Genomic DNA, 20324 nt, shown 5'->3' on the forward strand with positions numbered 1-20324 from the left:
GTGCAGTTGGTGGAGGGAGGCGATCCTCTTAGCTTTCTCAGACCTGAAAGAAGCCGAGCTGGAGCCAGCGTGACTCCGTGGGATTATTTTACGTGTGGATCCCTGGAATCCTTTCCAAGATGCCGATTTTTTTTTTTTTTTTTTCTGCAGAAGAGATACGCTAGCTCCCCGCCCCCTCCTTTCTTTTTGACAGTCGGTTAATAAAGACCCAACAATAAGCAGCTGCTAGTGATGTCATTTGGGACTTTGTCCTACAAGCTGGGAGCCACCGCGGAGCCGCTGCCCAGAACCTCGCAGCGCTGCGCGGAGAAGCTGCACAGAAAACCGCACTGGTTTCCTGGAAGATAAACAGAGGATCGCGGCGGGAGGAGGCGGCCGAGCTGGGAGAGAGCTGTTGGTGAGCTGCACTTCCCGCGTCTGTCTCCAGGACTTTGTGATTTGTACTCACGCCAAGTAAGGATTTAAAAAACACAAAGCAAAACTCTTGTAACAGTTTCACCGTCCCTTCCGCCCCAACCCTGATTTTTAGTTTGATTTTAGAGCGAGATGATGTTTACATACTACTGCAGGCTCTCTGTGCAGCCACGAGTAGGCATTTGTTCTGCGTAATTACAGTGCGCCCAAGTTCATTGGGGTTTGTTGGGTGGGGATGGGGCTAGACTCCAAGCAGCACCAGGGATGCAGGAGAGGGGACCTGCGAACTCTGCGGGGGGGCTTCAGGTCAGTGGTTTGCTTTTTTATTTTTATTTTTATTTTTATTTTTTTGATGTTTTGTGTTTTAAAATAAATGACAACTAGTCAACCAAAATGCAATTAGATCAACCTGGGAAGTTTAGTAGAAAATTAGAAAGACTTTTAAACTTAGTTGTAGGATAGGAGGAGGAAGCCAGGTTTATTTTTCAACCATCCTGCGGCACCCTTCTGCCATCCTTCTACCCAATCGCTCCCCCTCTCCCTCCCTCCTTCCTCTTCCCCTTCCTCTTCTCTCTCCTCTCTCCAGACCCGACCCCAGCCCCACTTCATTCATTCTTAGGTATTTCAGTATTGGAAACGGTTCTAAAATTCAGTCTGTATTCTGACTTCTCCCCAGCAGTGTTATCTGGAGAGCCTTTCAGTGTGGAATTGAGCAACCCCAGTTAAGGAACTACTGTCTGCCTCAAACTTTGACATGGATGGTGGGTGGGGAAGATCTTCATCCCTCCTTTTCTTTCTTCAAGGCTCTTTAGATTTTCCAAATATGCTCTGGGATTTAAATAGGAAGAGTGGGCGTGGGGTGCTGCCAGTCTGGGCAGGATCTCCAGATCCAGCCTGAAGGAGGTGCAGGGGGTACGGGAGGCTCCAGTAAGCTGTTCTGTACACCAGCTGCAAGTTCTGTTCATGAGTCCAGGGAACTTGTCCTGTCAAGGGGTTTCCTCCTCTGCCTGCCACTCAGTCACTCGCCAGCAGCAAATAATGGCTGATTCCTGCCTTCTAGCCCTAACCGCTAGGGACTGGTTGCAAGAAGTGGCTGCTGGCCTGTGAGCTCCTTCACTCGAATGTCATGAGTCACCCCAGGAGACCGGTTTGCTCCTTAATTCAGCTGCTCTGTCACCAGTCCAAGAGTCAGTGCAGTGACAGACTTCTCTGCTTTGCCCTTGGTAGCCAGTGTGAAAAGGTCTTAAAACCTTTGTCTATTTTCCATGAAGTCCTAAGATGGGGTTCCTCCCGCCTTTTTGGTAGCTCTCGTTATCCGAGCACATAGGCTTGGATGTGTTTTATGAATAAAAACTCAGTGTTCTTTGCAGAGTTTAGTTTAAAACAAGGAATCTGCTACTAAAGCAATTTTCAAACTACTGTTATGTAACCAAGGATGATGTTAAGCTGCTGGTCCTCCTGCCTGAACTTCCATGAGTGATGCAAATCCAGACATGTGTCACCACGCGTGCAGTGCTTGGGGTCAAACACAGGATGCATAATGGTCAAGTACTCTGCCGGTTGAGCTACATCCTTAGACCTGTCCTTTCCCAGCAGGAAAACTCTAGTACAAGAAGTGACTTGCCCAGGGCCACCCAACAAGACCCTATTAGAACACTTCCCCTCCATTAGAAGCTGAATCTCTCATGCTCACTCCATCATGCGTATTACTTTTCAAATTCTTAGATGAAGACAGAAATGAGATCCACACATGGCTCATATGTCTTCCTTTGAGAGGAGAGCTGTGTGCAGGTGCTCAGATGAAGGTGGTCTGGCAAAGAGAGCACATTCCTGTTTTGTCCTTGGCTCTGGTTACATTTCTTAACGTCTCTGTTCTTCATTGTTTTGCTAGCAAATCAAAGGGAACCCTGTGATTATTTTAGTTGATGCCTTAAAGGCAAGAGAAGCAGCTGCAGCAGCTGAAATAGTTCAGAAGGCATTTTGTATTGAGTAAAGGTTGGAATATTTAAGGTGATACCCAACCCTAATACTGTCTCTGTTTTCCTTCCAAGTCTCATACTTCTTTTATTTTATGCATGTGTGTGTTCACAAGTATGCATATTTGTGTATGTGCTGGTGCATGCATGTGCATGTGAAAACCAGAGAACAACCCCAGATGTCATCATCAGGAACACTTTAAAAAAAATTGTTGTTTATTTTTATTTATTTATTTGAGAGTGACAGAGAGAGAGGGACAGAGAGGAGAGTGGGCATGCCAGGGCTTCTAGCCACTGCAAACGAACTCCAGATGCATGCACCCCCTTGTGCATCTGGCTAATGTGGGTCCTGAGGAATCGAGCCTTGAACCGGGGTCCTTAGGCTTCACAGGCAAGTGAAGCCATCTCTCCAGCCCCACTTTTTTATGTTTTGTTTTTTAAAGTGTCTCTGATTGGCCTGGATCTCACCTATTAGACTAAGATGGCTTTCCAATAAGCCCCAAGGGAACCTGTCTCTGCTTCTCCGGTTGGGGGATTACAAGTGAGTGCTTCCATGCCACACATTTATGAGGACACTGGGGTTGAACTTAGGTTCTCGTTTGCAAAGCAAGCATTTTAGAGTTTCTCCAGTCCCTTAAACTTGTTATGAGGTGCAACTTGGTTTTGTTTTTTTTCTTTTCCTAGTGATCACTCCTCCTCACCTTTCCCTTTATTCAACTTCTCCATCCTCTCACTGCAGCCTCTTCCCCAGCATACCACTAGGAACCTCTCTTACTCAGTTTTCCCTTTGTTCCAAGAGCCTTCTTGCCTGGATACCTCAGCTGCAAGCACTTTGCTGGATTTATTTGTTTGCCTTGTTGTAATATCTTGTCTTAATGTTTGACGTGGATTCCAGAGCTCTTGGTAACATTGTTCAATATCTCTTTCCATTGAAACCAAGAGCTATGTGTTGTGACTTCATATACTTTCAGTACTTGGTACAGAGTTGTTCTTGACTATCTGGTGCTAATATATGAATGAAAGAAATAAGCATTATTTTTGCAGTTTGCACTTGTGCTGTATGTGGAGTTGGCAAAATTATCACGTAACCACACCATGCCAAATGGCTCAAATTCTTCACTGTGACTCAAAGTCATGATGATAGAGTTTTGAGCACAAACACAGGGTGACTCTTGTTGGATGCCTGCCACCCTTCTCTTCCTTATTTCTCTTTGCCCACACCATTTTCTGACATCAGTTTTAGAGGTTTGGACTCATTGGAGTTGTCTGTTGTGGAGCAACCTGGCAAAGAGATTAAGGGATTAGATTCTAGAGCTGTACTATGTAGGTTCAAGCTCTTTTTTATCAATTGTTGGCTTTATGCTCCTAGCTTATTCACTTAGCTTCTTTATTCCATCTTCCCATCTTATATGGACAATGCCTTGGGGCTGGCTGACTGGGCCAAGTGCAAACATGAGGACTAAGTTCAGATCCCCAGCCCTCAGGTGAAAGCTGGGTGCAGTGGCATATGCCTGTGATTCCAGTGTGCAGAGGAGGAGACAGTAGGATCCCTGGGGCTTATTGATGACCTCATCTTGCTGAATTAGGGAGCACCAGTTCCAGTGAATAAAGTAGAAAGCAACTGAGGAACATATGCAATGTTGACCTGTAGGCCAACTAGAACTTGCCGCCCCCCAACACAAACATGCACACACAAAGGTACAACACCACACGCATACACAAAAATGTGGACAACAATCAGGCCTTCATCATGGGAGGATGGGGCAGGATTAAATATGTTAACACAGCTTCAACACTTGGCACAGTGATATGCAAGTTCTACTTACTTAGGTATATGAGCTACAATTATTTATATTGCTCAGGCCTGCGTTTGCTATCAGACTCCGTGAGTCAAGATCTTTGAGGTGGGAATCAAAAGCAGGTGTGATTATAAATTCCCCAGGTGATTCCGAGGGTGTTCCCTGGTTAGTCTGCAGGAACTCCTTTCTATTAGCAGACCATTGCTGGTCCATATGTCCCTAGTCACCTCTCTACTTTTCACTCCAGGTGCAGGTCTATGGCATCTCTCCTGCATATAATTTATCGTTCAGGCCCTTGCTTCATCTCCCTGTCCTAGGAGCAGCCTTTTAATCCACACTCACCACAGCCAAGTGTCTCTGTATCCCATAGAATTGTTTCTTGTATATCTTCAGTCCTGGTGTGTCTGGAGGGCAGAGTCCTCCATGGTTTCTAGAACTTAAGGCCCACTGTGAATGACACAGCCTTGGGAATTGCTCATTGGACAGATGAATGAAAACTCTATCCCAAATTCCTTCCATATCACTTAACTCCATGTCCTTTTCCATCATGGTTCCCAGGAGCCTCCCCAGAAAGTGTTACCACTCAGTCGCTTCTCACTCAGGTAAAGTCTGCCCTCCTCAGACCTCAGCAAAGACTATTGCCCTTAAAATTTTTTTGTTTTTATTTTTATTTATTTATTTGAAAGCAACATACAGAGAAAGAGGCAGATAGGGAGAGAGAGAATGGGCGCTCCAGGGCTTCCAGCCACTGCAAATGAACTCCAGTGCATGTGCTTCCTTGTGCATCTGGCTAACATGGGTCCTGAGGAGTTGAGCCTCAAACTGGGGTCCTTAGGCTTCACAGGCAAGTGCTTAACTGCTAAGCTATCTCTCCAGCCCAACTATTGCCTTTTAAACCATCACTGCCTTTCTCAGATGAAAACATGATCATACCCTGGGAGATTCTGCCTTGAATCTCCTGGAGTGCCTAACTCTATGGTCCCATATTAAAGTTCATTCTTCACCTTCTGCCCTTACTACCGAGCCACAGATTTGTAATGTCATGCACAGAACCTCACAAAGAATGAATAAAAAGAGCTTGGCACATTAGTACATACTTGGAATCCCAGATCTAGGGAGGCAGAGACAGGTTTATCCCTGGGTCTTCTGGCCAGCCTAAGGAGAGATCTCGTATCAACACATGGAAGGCCTTCCTGAAGAATGACACTCGAGGTTGTTCTAGAGCGTCCCCACAAACAGGCAAGCACACTTGCACACACATCTGCATACAATTGTGTGCATACATAAATAACTTTAATTTTTTCAGAAACACCTCTTTTTTCCCCTGTTTCTAGTGAGCGATTACAGTACAAAGCACATCCCTGAAGGGTTTGCATATATATCTCTTGGTGTTCATCATACTGAGTAATGAAGAAAAGACACTGAGATTCAGAAAGGCTAAGAGATGTACCTTAAGATATTGAGGCAGAAGCAGAATTCAAACCTGCATCACACACTCTTAACCTTCCGTTGTACTGTTCTCTAAATATGCAGGGCTAATCTTCTTACACGTGTCTACCAGAGCTCTGAATTTATTGTCTTAGGACAGTGAAAATCAGATTGACATTTCTAAATGACAACCAGTTGAATGGATGAGTCACATGTTCTGGTCATCAGGATTATGTAAAGCCTATGCCCAGCCCTTTGGTGGTAGTGGTGGTGGGTGGGTATGTTTTCTGTCCTTTTAATGTTACATATGAGTCTCCAAGTTTCTGTTTTAAGCATGAAGTTAGTTTACACTTTTGGTAGGGGCATGAGGAGGCTGTGTTCAGCTTGGTCAATAGAGAACTGAGTGAACATATATGAAGTTATAATTAGAAGGTTGAAGAGATGGCTTAGTGGTTAAGGCATTTGCCTGCGAAGCCAAAGGGCCCAGGTTTGATTCCCCAGGACCCATGAAAGCCAGATGCACAAGGTGGTGCATGGTTCTGGATTTTGTGTACAGTGGCTGAAGGCCCTGGAGTGACCATTCTCTCCCTCTCTCTCTACTTCTTTCTCTCCCTCAAGTAAATTTTTAAAAAGTGTTACAAACGGGAAGATAGAATTAGAAATAATCATTGGCCATTTGGTTGGACACTAGAAAAATTTCTCCAAAAAAATGGTAGTAGGGCTGGAGAGATGGCTCAAGTGTTAGGGCTCATGCCTACAGAGCCTACTGACCTGGGCTTGAGTCCTCACTAGCTATATAAAACCAGATGCACAGAGTGGCACATGCATCTGGGGTTCATTTTTTAGCAGCTAGAAACCCTGGCATGCTCATCCTCCTTATCTCTCTCTTTTTTTTTCCTTCTCTCTCTCTCTCTGCTTGCAAATAAATGAATAAATAAATTTAAAAAGTAGTACTATTTTGTGAAAGTGAATTTAAGCAACCAGAATGGCTTAGGCTCAACCACTTAAGCATGAGGAAACTCAAAACCATCTCTAATTTTACAACGTTTAATGCTGTTGGAATTTCCGATTTACAATTGTACTTCCTTAATAGGTAAAATAGTAAATCTCTTGGATGCATAGAACATTACCCACACGTTTACCGTGCCCAGATGCATACTTGCCTAATGCTGTAGTCCCGTCAGTTTGGAAGCCTCTATTGCACAGGGTGCTTCCCTGTAGTTACATAAATTAAATCTTGGTATTTTCAGAGCAAGAAACCTGATCTCTCCTCTTAGAAATAAATGTTACTGGATTAGTGATTCCTTTGAGTAGAATCTGGATGCACTGTAGGAGCCCAGTGGATTGAGTTCAAGAGGAAAGTCCCAAGCCTGTTTTGGAGCCTAAGCCTGGGTAATAACGTGGCAGAGAAATATTATGGTGGTGAAAGCAGAGCTGTTATTTCTGAAACGTGGGAACAAGTGTTGCTGTCAAATGCATGTCTGACAAACTGCTCCACACAGGGTACATGCTTCATTTGGCAAATTGAATATGGAAACCAAACTGATCCAGGCCTGCCCAAAAGATAGCCCAAATTGTTCCATTGTCAGCCTCAACTGATTTTATTTTTAGATACTTCAAAAATCAACTTAGAAGCCAGGCAAGACTAAAATGCTTGCATAGCCACATGCAACCCTGTGCATGAGTACTAAACCTGAGAGGTAGGTCTAGAGTGCTTTTGTACAGATTGACATCATAAATCTTTGTGCCTTGTCATTCCTTTACCACCCTTCCCATTTCTCAGTCCTGTTCTTTGCTGACAATTTTCTGCTCTTCAGTGCGCTTTTTTTGTAACATCACCAAATAATATTTCTTTATTGATTATGTGTCAAATTATTTATTATTTACTTCCTACTTTATAGAAAAAATACATCTTCCCCACACCTTCCCTGTTCATCAGTGTAATTATACTATGGTGTTGCTTTGGTGTATATTTAGTGTCCATTTTCATTGTGATTGTAAATATAATCATTCCTTGAAATCAAGTCAGGATTGGACCCTTAAAATCTATGGATCTTTCTGGATATAAATTGACATTGAATTCGTATATCACTTATGTATGTCCTCCCATATACTCATAAATCATCTCCAGATGACTTATAAAACCCAATACAATGCAAACACTAAACAGTTGTTGTACTGTATCTATTGTGGGATCCATACATGTTCACCACACACCCATATTTCCCCTAAGTATTTTCCATCTACTGTTAGTTGTATCTGCAGTTGTAAAAATCCGCAGAAGCAGAGGCCAGTTCTATCATTTATTGGTGAGTCAAATCATTGCTTAAGGAGTAATATTTTCCTTATATTAAAAATATTCTCTAAAGTTATTAATTGTCTCATTCAAAAAAGTCCACTCAGGGTCTAGGGAGATGGATTGGTGGGTAAAGAACTTGCTTTATGAACCTGAGGACCTGAGTTCAAAGTCAGAACCCACATTAAAAAAAACAAAAGAGCTGGACAGTGTGGTGAGCGGCTGTAATCCTGCTGCCTACTGAGAGAAAGGAAGTGGTGACAAGAGAATTTTACAGATGCTCCCAGGCCAACTAGCCTGGTGAATGCAGTGGTAAACAAAGGGTCTTGCCTCAAACAAGGTAGAAATAAAAACCAACACCAGAGGTTATCCTGTGACCTCTACACGTGTCCCATGTCATTCACCCATCCATAGTCTCTTGCATGAATGTGCACATACTGAAAAAAATCACTTAAGTTTTCTAGGACTCTATAGTTATTATTTCCAAGTTGTCCAAAGATCATTTTGACAAATGTGTCAAAAATAACTTCCCTTTGAACATTCTCCTCATATTAATGGTGAGATTCTCAAGTCATCATTTCCTGTTTTCTTGTCAGTTGTCAAAGAAGAAAAGTTAATTATTAATTTGTATCATACAGAAGCAAAATTTAAATATCTGCTTCCAATGTGTCTTAAATTACATTCAATTATTTATATTTGGGTAAATAAAAATGATCTGGTTATTGTATTTGGTAAATGGCATTCATAATTTGTTTTTATGGTCTGATGAATACTCAGTGCATCTTTAACGGAAGAATTACCCTTCTTTCTGAGTACCTTTGACTTCTAAAATAGTTTTGTCAGAGGAAAGCAAATGTGTACTTCAAGCAATGTTATTTTGAAAATAGATAAGTGAATAGCATACTCAAAATGATAATAGTTCTTCCCTTTCTCATTTTGCCCCCATTCACTCATCTAGCTTTCCTTTCATTCACTCCCATAGCACAGATTTATATGGTCGGGATGTGAGCTTCTTTGTGATTGCAGATATTTAAAAGTGATTACATAAAATGTGAGAAAAACCTTGAATTTCAAGACTAATTTTGGAGATTGCCAGTAGAGGGCCTTGTTAAACTGACTAAAATTTCCCATACAGACCAATAGCAATTGTGATAATGTTGTGCTGTTTTTTTTTTTTTAAAAAAAAAAGGTCATTGTTTTTAGACTACCCAAATGGTTTACAATGTGCTCTTTATTTCTTTGTATGTGGGGAATTAGACACCTCATCTTTCATCCTTGGTCCTTTGCTTTTTGTGATGCGCATAGTGTGTGTATGTATTTGCATGTGTATATGCAGGTATGCATGCCTTGTGTGCCCATGTGTGGAGGTCACAGGAATATATTGGGTGACCTCCTCTGTTGCTCTTTTACCTTATTTCCCTGAGATAGAGTCTCACTGAACCTGGGGTGCTCCAAATTTCGATCAGGCTGGCCGACCTGGGAGCCCAGCTATCCTCCTGCCTCTGCCTTCACAGACTTGGGTTACAGGTATGAATGAACATCCTCAGCTTTTTATGTGGGTGCTGGGGATTGAATGCAGGTCCTCATGCTTATGCACCAAGGGTTATTATTCTCTAAGCCATCCTCCTCTACCCTGTATTGTTTCCTTCGTAATTGGATAATCCAATAAATTATTAATAACCGTTCAATCAAACAAGAACTTTGGGCAACTAGTCATTAAATCTATAGGATGTGTGTTTTGGGGTTGAAGTGTGGGGCTCTTAACCTACTGGTTGCAACCACTATTGACTGTTAAATGTGGAAGAGGGAAATGATGATTCTAGTATCCTTGGCAGGCTTTAGACTTACTTCTGACACTGGGTGAGCTTGACAATGAACAGAAATGGGTCTTGTATTCCCTGACGTTGGTCCCAAGTCATAATGATCTGTGTGAAGCCTTCGCTGCTGACATAGGAAAGAGAAGGTGTTCTGTATGAGCTCAAAGCAAACCACTTCTCTGTTCCCTTCCCTCGAAGTGGAGGAGAGGGCCAGGAAGAAGTTGCGTTTGCTGAAGTCATTCAGTTGGTGCGGAGCAGTCCTCTTCCCACCTCATCAGCCTCTTCTCTGCTCCTGTACCCACTCTCCTTCTTAGGAAACCCTCTTCTCTCTGTCCCTCTTTCTGAGGGGACCACTTCTCCTCAGCCTAAGTGGATTCTTCCAGAATGCTTTTCCAATTTGCCACACTCCCTGCTTGCTTTGTGTACTTGTTTTCCATTGCACTTATACCAAATGTAATTAAACATATGGTCAGGTATTGATTAAGAATATCTCCTCAGGGAAGCCATTGGTTATCCCAGGACAGAGCGTGTGACTTTCTAGTGTAGCCTCAGCACTGAGAACCAGATGGTACCTCCAAATATTTGACAAATGGATGAATATAAGTAAGGCTTCTGCATTTTTAGATGTCTGCTGTCTCTTTTCCACTTATAAAAAAATTTACTGTCATATCTCAATTGATGGTGTTCTCTTCCAATGGCATTTATAATTCCCATGGACTCAGGGCATAGTCTTGGTATTGTTTGTTTGTTTTAATCTGACTTTAAGTAAGTGAGAAAGTACCTCTTTATCTATAGTAGTGTAAGGATCAATATTCATGACATTTATCAAATGGGAGCTCTATAGGCACATTAGTTACTTTACTCACTGTGGCTTTTCCCCCCCTGGCTTATTTCCCACAGGATATATTTCCGTGTGGAGGGTAAGAAATAGTGTGGCAGGAGAAAGAGGTTGTCTGGTCAAATTGCATCCATAGTTAGGAAGCAGGGAGTGAATAGGAAGTGGGGCCAGACTCAAACCTCAAGGTTCACCTGCAGTGACCCACTTCCTCCAGAAAGGCTCTACCTCCTAAAGATTTCATAACATTCCCACATAGCACCATGAGCTGAGGACCAAGTGTTCCAACAAATGAGCTTCTGGGGATAGTTTATATGCTAACTATGATAATAGACATGGCAACAGATAAACAAGCAAATGCAAAAGGATTTTATTTCTTCCCTCCCTCTCTCCTTCTTTCCTCCATTTTTCTTCACTTCTTGATGGTGGCAACAGGAGCAGACACAGGACGATATCTTGAGCTGACTCATATACCCTTTCATGTAGTCACATAGCCTACTCCAAAGACACTTACCCTTGGATGTCCCGAGTTTTGACTTCTCCTGACTTTAGGTTAGTTATCTAAGCTCATTAAGTCTGGTTTTCTAATAGTTCTTTTTTAAATATTTTTTTTTGTTTATTGTTATTTATTTATTTGAAAGTGACAGAGACAGAGAGAGAAAGGGGGGGGGGAGAGGGAAACAGGGAGAGAGAGGGAGAGAGAATGGGTGCACCAGGGCCTCCAGCCACTCCAAATGAACTCCAGATGCATGCGCCCCCTTTGTGCATCTGGCAAATGTGGGTCCTGGGGAGTCGAGCCTCGAACCAGGGTCCTCAGGCTTCGCAGGTAAACGATTAACTTGTAAGCCATATCTCCAGCCCTGGTTTCCTCATATTTCAAACATGGTCAGGTCAATAAGGATTTCATGTATTACTTATTGTTTACCAAGTGTATGAATGTGTTGTGCCTTTTTCAAATTATTGTTTGTTTATTTTTATGTGTGCATGTGTTTGCGGTGTGCGTGTGTATGTGTATTCACGTGTGTATGCAGAACCCAGAGGTCAGCGTCAGGTAGCTTCCATGGCTGCTGTCTGTCTTATTCTTTGAGAGAGGGGCTTGGGCTGAATGTGGAATTCACACATTCTGCTGGTGTGGCTAGCCAATGGACTCAGGAATTCCCATTTCTGCCTCCCCAATACTGGGATTTCCGATCTCGACTTGTGCTTGTGGGGCAAGTACTTTACACATTGTGCCATCTCCCTAGACCCATGTTTTTCTTTTTGTGTATGCATCCCTTCTATTCCTCATAGCAGCCCTCTATGACTAAACTACACTTATTCCCGTAATAAAGATGAGAAAGCCAAAGTACCGGGCCATATGGCGAGACTTTGAGCTGATCCACAGATAATATTCCCTCCACATGAGGTCATTGTGAGGAGTGAAGGAGAAAGTACACGAAGTGCCTGCACAGAAATAGACACAACTACGTGGTGACCTTTGCTGTACTGATTAGTTCTTTATCACTGAGAATGTGACAGGCCCTTGTAAGTAGCTTGCTGCAATAGGGCACTAAAGCACTGTCCCCTAGCCTCAAGGACTTGTTTAATCCTAATGTCAAATGTTGAGAGTTTCGTTTACTCGGTGTTTTGGCAAAAACAAGTATTTGCAGCCCCAAACTGCTACCAACAAAACTGCCTGCCTCACTACCCACGGGGTCGTGGGCGAATGCGTCTCTGATGATCCTGCAGTGTTGGCCCACGGCCGTGCTCAGCACACGGCAGCTACCCTGGTGCTTCTGGCTCTACCATTTCTGCATCGACTTGGGCAAGGCTGCCGACGCCATTTCTCCAGTTCGTACAGAACTTATTGAAAGTACAGTGGAACTAAGTTATGTGGTACGAAGGGTGTCATGAGCATCTGGCTCTTTTTGACAGCAGTCTTCACTTCATCTCCCCTTCCCCCTTTTTTGAGGTGGGGTCTCCCTCCAGTCAGGCTTACCTGAAGCTCACTCTGGCCCTGAAGTTATGGCACTCATTCCACCTCAGCCCTGTTTATGTATCCTTGGATCATTTCCCCAACAACTCCCTTCCTCTACCCTATCCTTTCTTTACTGACCTTATTTCTCATTCTTCTCTCCACCTTCATGCTTCTCATCCCTCTCTCTTTTCTCATTTCCTTTTTTCTTCTCCCCCCTTTATCCTTATCTCTCTCTCCTCCTCACAAGAGCAGAGGAGGGTCAGTGTTTCTCAATGGAGCAGGGTCTGAGCAAAAGGGCATTTACTGCCCCAGTCTTTTTTTTTTTTTTACCTCTCCATGACTGCATTACAATGCTGACCCTACTAAACAAAGAACACATTCAAACTGCAAGTCAAAAGGAAGGACACGTGGTAGGGTGAGGTGGGATCTGGATAGAATTGTAAAATTTTGCCACAAACCTGTTGTAGGACATGGGGTCGAGTGGCCCCATCTGCACGGTGAAGGGGAAGGTCTGATGGTCCTAAGGCCATGTGTGTCACTGCAGTGCTCTTATTCCTGATCACATGATGATGGTAGCCTGAAACAACTCACAACACTGGCAGCTACCAGAGCAGCAAAGAACAAAGCCCTCCCCCAGGACAGTGGGTTCCAGTCTAAATCACATGGATGTGGAGATCTCCTAGGGACCCTGCAGTAACTGTGATCCCTAAAAGTCCCCAGCATGCTGAAGCAGTTCACCACTACATGGTGCTTGCGACCTCACAACAGATGTGAGATGATTACCCTCAAAAGGGTGTTTCTCCATAGCATCTAATTATAACCTCCACAGAAGATAAGCAGATGTTGTAATTGTCTTTACCCTTTGATTAAATAGTTTGTGCATGAGGAACTTTCTTAGGTTTTGCTTCTCTGTTTTGCATAAGCTTTATAAAGAACTGACACGTGGCTTGCATTTTATGGAGATAGTTCCTCAACAGGCCTGGTAGGAATCTTTGCAGATTCATACTTTTATTCTCTCTCCTTCCTTCCCTTCCTCCCTCCTTCTTGTTATTCTCCCCCTCCGAGGTCTTTATGTTGAGATGGGAAGGAATATGCTTGTAGAGACTGAAATATTGATTATCAAAGCAGACGAGGCATGAGAATGTGGATGGGAGCTGTCCCTGCCTTCTCTTTCTGCTGCCAGCCTCTGGAGAAGAGAACACTTGCCCAATGTGATGAATGCTGTCTAGAGAACACTGCAAATTGTAAAGGAAAATGGAGGCAACCTTGTCCAGGAGGCCAGACACCATGTGTGCAAATGAATGTGGAACACAGAGAGGAACCTTTATGCTGGCCACTTGTTTGTTCTGAAAAGATAAACTTCCCGGCAGAAGCTCTATCCATTTCAAGAACATTCTTTGATTCTATTATTTAGAACCTGGGGTTCTTCTCCTGCACCCTTTGGGGATGTGGTTTGTGTTGTGTGGCTCATTTTTTCCATGTTCTTTATTATTTTTTTTTTGTCTTTCTTTGCCTTTCTCTTCTCTTTCCCTTGCTCCCACCTTCTCTCTCTCTCTTTACACTCCTTCTTCCTTCCTTCTTTCCTTCATTACATTCCTCCCCATTCCTCTCCCTCCCTCCCTTCCTTCCCTTCTCCTTTTCCTTCCCTCCTCTCTTTCTTTGAATAATTTCATACATGTATATAATCTGTTTTTATCATATTCACTTCCATTAATTTCCCTTCTCCCCCTCTCACCCCTATTTTACCTCTTCATCTTCCCACCTAATCCTCCTCCAATTTCCATGTTTTGTTTTTTTTTATTGTGCCCTACTGAGTTAAGGTTTCTTGCATGAGTATAGGTTGGAGGTATATTCTAGAGCATGGGCAAGTTACCAGTGGCTACACACATTGGTGAACGTGACTCCCTCTCCTCCAGCAACCATGAACGGCCAATAACTCCTCAAGGAAGGTGAAGAGTCGCATGGATATCTCCGCCATCCATGACAGTATGTTGGCAGGAAAATTACTTGTGCAGGAAGCCACAGCTATAGTAAGTTTATAACAACTATGCGATTTCCGGAACATAGAATTCCACAGCACTTCTCTCCACACTCCTGCTCTTACGTTCTTTCTGTGATATTTCCTGCCCATCTGGTTTTCTGAGATGAGGTCTCTACACTGATAGTATAGCTCACTGATTCAGCAAACTTCACTAGCCAGGGGTTCTTCTAACTAACTAGGGGTTCCTCTGTCATTGCCTCTCCAGCTCTGTGATTATAAGCATGGCCACCACACCCAGCATTTTACATGGGTGCTGAGAACTGAACTTAAATCTTCATACTTGTGAGCTAAGTGCTTTACCCACTGACCAATTCCCCCAGCCATCCTCCGCACTTGATCATACTAAGATCTTAATGAGCCTTCAGCTCATGTCTGCTCTTCAGTTGTCTTGTTTGTCCAACAATAACCCATGCTGTTTTTACACTGTTCAGCTGTATTGGCACCCCCGTTACCAGCCTGTGACACTTGATTTCAGCCAAATATCACATTGAATTCTGTTTTTGTCATCGCCAATTTCTCATCTTATCAAGGCGGTCAGACTTTGCAAAAAGTTGTTTTGAGTCAAATTTCTCCAGCTCTTTTCTCTTTTGCCTTGTTTTGATGCAATATTAATTCATGATTCCTCTGTAAAAATGTGATGTGGGAAGTATATGTTAGAACCAGGCACCAGTAGAAGAGTCCAAGGACATTTTTGATCATACTTCTTTTATGATTTTCACTGCCAGGATTCCACTTATCACATTTGAATTTTTAATAATTGGTGCTTTTTAGCTAATATATTCTGAATATGTGTATTGTTTTCATTTTCTAACTTTTGGAAAGCAGGTTGAACCCTTGAATGAAGGTAAAGATTCTTTCCCCAGTTTTGCATACACTTAGTAGGTAATTACCTAATTTCTAATGTGTTTCTCTGGTGAAAAGGTTGCATTACAAGGAAATAGTGGAAGGACTTTTTTATTGGCATTTATTTACTATACATGGTTTCATAGGACATTTTCACACATTACACAAAATACTTTGAGCACACCCCCATACTTCCTTACCTTCCCCTTTCTCTATTCTTCCCTCCAGTTAGACAGCTTTCCTTCTACTTTAATGCCACATATTTGTACAAGTTTATGCTTCTATGTAAAAACTAGAATCCACGATTGAGAGAAAACTTGTGATTGGTGTTTTTCTGGGACTGCTTACTCCACTTAATATGATTAATAATTAATAGTTAATATTATCTCCAGTTACATTCATTGTCCTGCCAACACATAGTTTTCATCTTTATGGTTGAATAAAATTCCATTGAAGACATACATCACTTTTTGTTTTTACCCACTTTTCTGTTGTTGGACACCAAGGTTGGTTCCGTATTAGGAATAGTGCTACATTAAATATTGGTTTGCAAGGATCTCTGTGCTATATTGACATATAATCCTTTGGGTAAATAGCTAGGATTAGCATAACTAGTCGTAAGATAGATACATTTTAAGCATTTTCTCAGAAACTTTATATTCAAGAGTGACTGGACTAGTTTACAGTCTGATGAAATGATTTGCAAATGTAATTCATTTCAGTAATTAGCTGACTTTGAGTTAATATTTTCCACTTTTCTTTTCCCCATTTTTTGCATGTGCATGTGTGTGTTCCTATGTATGAAGGCACGCATGTGACTGCATGTGCAGCTATGCATGCTCATGTGTGTACATGCATATAGTGGCAATGGTTGACCTCAGGAGTGTTTCTTGATCTCTTTCCACCCTATTCAGAGAGGCAGGATCACTCATGTGAACCTGGAGCTCACAATTTGGCTAATCTAGCTAGCCAACTTCCCCTGTGGATCCTCTATTTCTACCTCTCAAGAACTTGTATTACAGGTGGGCTGTCTCACCCACTGGGTATTTAAATGGGCTCTGGTGATCTGAACTCAGGTCCTCATGCTTCCACTGACTCATCTCCCTGTCTGCAAAAGAGATTTACCTACTATATAGTCTAGAGATGAGGCATGTGAAGCTTTGAACATTCTCCTACTGGCTTTGACAAAGCAAGACATAAGTCCTGTAGCTGCAAGGACATGAATTTTCTGAGCATATGAGCTAAGAAGAGGACATATGGCTGCAGGTGATAGCTAAAGACCTTTTTTCAGCTTTGTGAGGTCTGAGAAAAGGCTCCAGCTAAGCTGGCCTTAGGGTCTCTTTTTCTAAAATCCTTGTGTGTGTGTATGGGTGAATGTGAGCATGGGTACACATATGCTATGGCATGCATGTTGAAGTCAGAAAACATCCTTAAGAATCAGTCTTCCTCTCCCACCGTATTTGAGGCATGTTGCCTTGTTCACTGCTGCCTTTGCCAGGCCAGCTGGCCTGTCAGTTTGTGAGGATTCTTCTGTCTCCTTCTCATCTCACCGTGGAAGCACTTGGATTAGAAGCACATCCAGCTTTATATATGTTCCGTGGATACAAACTCAGGCCCTCATACTTGAGTAGCAAGTGCTAAACCCACTGAGTGATCTCCCCCAGCCCTATTGGGCTTAACTCTTAATCCATGGAACTATGGAGATCACAAATGTGTGTTATTGTAAGCCTCTACATCTATGCTAATTTGTTATACACAGTAACTTCCCATGCCTACATTTTAACTCACCTTTATATCTAGCTCCTTTTAAAATTATATATATAGCCTCTTTCCTTTGTGGTAGGATTAAATTGAATGGATTAAGCAATAAATTAGTGTCTTACACTTCCTCCCACCACTCTGGGGGACTAGGGAAGGTGCTGCTCCCTCTGTGGTCTTAGGTGTCCTCCACCATGATCTGCTCTGGGGTCTTACCCTTCCTCTACCATCATATCCACCTGTCTAGACTTAAAACCTTTGCTTCTGTTTCACAAACTCCATGATTATTGCAAAATGATCTTTGATTTTTCTCTACAAATGTGATACCTAGTCAAAGGGCCAACATTCTCATAATGCGATGAGAGAAGTTTTATAAAATGCAAATCCACACTGCTTCCTTCACTTGTACCAAAAGTCCTGGCTTTTCACTGATGCCTTACTAACTTTTCCTGGTGGACTGTGGGCCCAGTAGGTGTGCACCTGTTACCCTATCTTACTTGCTTGAATCAGCTCTGCACGTGTCATTTACCACCTTGCACATGACGCTCTCAGAGCCTGAAACCATATAGTCCACCTCTAACCTGGGCAGCCTATTAGAACTTCTTAAAATCTTAGGATCATCTCACTAGCATCTTCTATGTTGCTATTTTCATGCAATTATTTATTGTTTTTATATGTTAATTCATCTGTAAGTAATCATAAATAATTTGGAGGAGATATGTGAGGTAGGAAATAAACAAGAGAATTGTTATTCCTTAATACTTTACCGTGCATATGTGGAAGCAATGATACTCACCACGACCTTTCTCTGTGATGCTTTCATCATGCCTTCATTATATCTTGTGCAGTTTCAGCACGTTGTGGTAGGGCTCAGAAAACTAAAGATTAAAGTTTGGACTGATATGAAAAAGTTCTTGCTTTGGGCAAATAGTATTTCTTCTGCTGCTTCCCCCACCCTCCTTATCTAACTACTACCCTGTTAAAATCTTTTGAAACATTGGACAAAGAAGTTCTCATATTTCTCGAGACAAGTATTACAGGCTGGCAAGAATTCGTGGGAGTCTCCTGTGTCTCTCAGTGTCTCATCAGCCCAGATGGGCTTTACTCAGAGGCATGCTATTTCCAACTCTCTGGTGCTATGAACAGGCATCCTCTGGACACGTGGTGGCCGGACCCCTTATTCATTGATCAGTGTCAGTGCTACTTCTGAAGCCCCCTTAAAGGTGCTGCATTTGGGGCATGACTATACGCCCTTACACCAAAGCACATGCCCTGTCAGAATCTCATGATAAAACTTGAAACTCCATAACACAACCTATACCTGGTGACAGCACATTTAGGAATGGAACAGTTTGATGGTGCTTAATGAAGAGAGTTCACAAAATTGTCCATTGTGGAAAATTTGATGAGTGGTACTCTCTAAATACTCCTTGAAAATTCTTTCAAGGGGCTGAGGAGGTGGCTCAGCCCAGAAAGTGCTTGTCTCTAGACATGAGGCATTGAGTCTGATCTTGAGCAATGAATCACCTGACTCTGTCTCCCTCTCTCTTACCTCCCTCCTTTACTCCCTTTCTTATTGTCCTTTCTTATTCACCTATTTATTATTTGCAAGCAGAGAGAAAGAGAGAGAAAGAGAGAGAGAGAGAGAGGTAGAGAGAGAGAGAAACAGACAGAGGGAATGGGCATGCCAGGGCCTCCAGCTGCTAAATACACCAGATGCATGGGCCACTTTGTGCATTTAGCTTTATGAGGGGACTGGGGGTTCAAACCTGGGTCGTTAAGCTATGCAGGCAAGTACCTTAACTGCTGTGCTATCTCTACAGCTTCCCCTTATTGTCCTTCCCAACAGTCTCTTCTGTCTGAAGTACTTTTCAGTGAGTGTACATTTTTGCTTTTGTTTTTGTCTTGAGAGCTTGTTTGGCCAGGCAGGTCGATCTCAGCCAGGTGGACTTGGTTAATGTGGTGTGTGTGTGTGTGTACCTGGGTCATTACACAGGTCTGTGTGTGAGCCTAGGAGCACATTTATTTTATGTTCTAGGGTTTCATTTCTGCCATTTCATTTAGACAAATCCAGAGTGTTATTTTATCCATCTTCCCATTTCCAAATTAAACTAATTGAACTTGGAAAGCACTATATCAAAGCAAAATAATTACATGGCATTTTAATGATCAGCATCAATCTTACTTCCTACATAAATAAATAGCATTTCTTGATAAAGAGGGTTGGGTACCATTTTCTATAATTTCTTTGGGAGTTATTATCCAGTCCTTTTAAATCTCTCTCTCTCTCTTTTTTTTTAAATAAGTGTTTGGGCTGGCAAGATGGCTTAGTGGTTAAAGTTGCTTGTTCTGGCTTGTTTTCTATGGGGGAGTTTCTATGAGAGGAACACCAAGTTTATAGGTTTTTTGAGCTCCATGGATAAGTGAATAGTTTAGCCAGTTTACTCCTGGTGCTGTGTATTTGGGGTCACTAATTTTGGAATTCTCTAGGAAGGGAATGGAAGAACTCCCTAAAGGAACAGAGATAAGGAAAGGTCAGGTCCTTCTGACAATTCAGGCTTAAGGACAATTCCTATACTTAGCTAAGAGAAAGCTATTTACTTTGGGGTCTGTGGGTTCTAAGCTGCCTAGCAAATTTCTGTCTTTTATCAATATGATAAATATTTTGTCTAAGAGTCCATATTCATGGGAAGAGTTAAACCATAAATGTTCATCTGCCCTATGGAACCCTTGTATCATGAAAAACATGGAGACGGGATCTGGGGAGATAGTGTACTGCGCAAACATTAGGACCTGAGCTCAATGCCCAACACACACCTAAAACCTGAGCATGGCCACACATGCCTGTAAACCCAGTGATGAGGTAGATGGATACAGGAGGATCGCTGAGGCTTACTGGTCAGCTGATCTAAGTGAAAACTGGCAAGCTTCACTGAGACTCTGCCTCAGGAAAATAAGGCAGAAGAGCAGTAGAGGACACTTGACTTCTCCCTTGGGCCTCCACCATTGTGAGCATAAGGCGTATGCATTTGCACATACATGTGCATATACCACACAAATAAACACAAGTACATATTACACACATACACACCAAAAGATGAAGATATTTCAAAAACATTTTATTAACAAATTTTCATACATGTACATTGTGCATTATGAT

General features: G+C 42.4%; 1 protein-coding gene across 5 annotated transcripts in view; it reads left to right on the forward strand.

Annotated features, from left to right (window-relative positions):
• Nckap5 (NCK associated protein 5) overlaps window positions 1–20324 on the forward strand; it is a 1019391-nt gene that overhangs the window by 92502 nt on the left and 906565 nt on the right. The window contains exon 1 of one of the 5 annotated variants that reach the window (XM_045151369.1): window positions 372–453. The exons of the other annotated variants lie outside the window; for them this stretch is intronic. The gene's annotated coding sequence lies outside the window, so the exon portion shown is untranslated. Of the gene's footprint in view, window positions 1–371; window positions 454–20324 lie in introns of those variants that run through there. 5 annotated transcript variants of the gene reach the window in all.

Source organism: Jaculus jaculus, chromosome 5 (genome assembly GCF_020740685.1).
Source record: "Jaculus jaculus isolate mJacJac1 chromosome 5, mJacJac1.mat.Y.cur, whole genome shotgun sequence".
NCBI lineage: Eukaryota > Metazoa > Chordata > Mammalia > Rodentia > Dipodidae > Jaculus > Jaculus jaculus.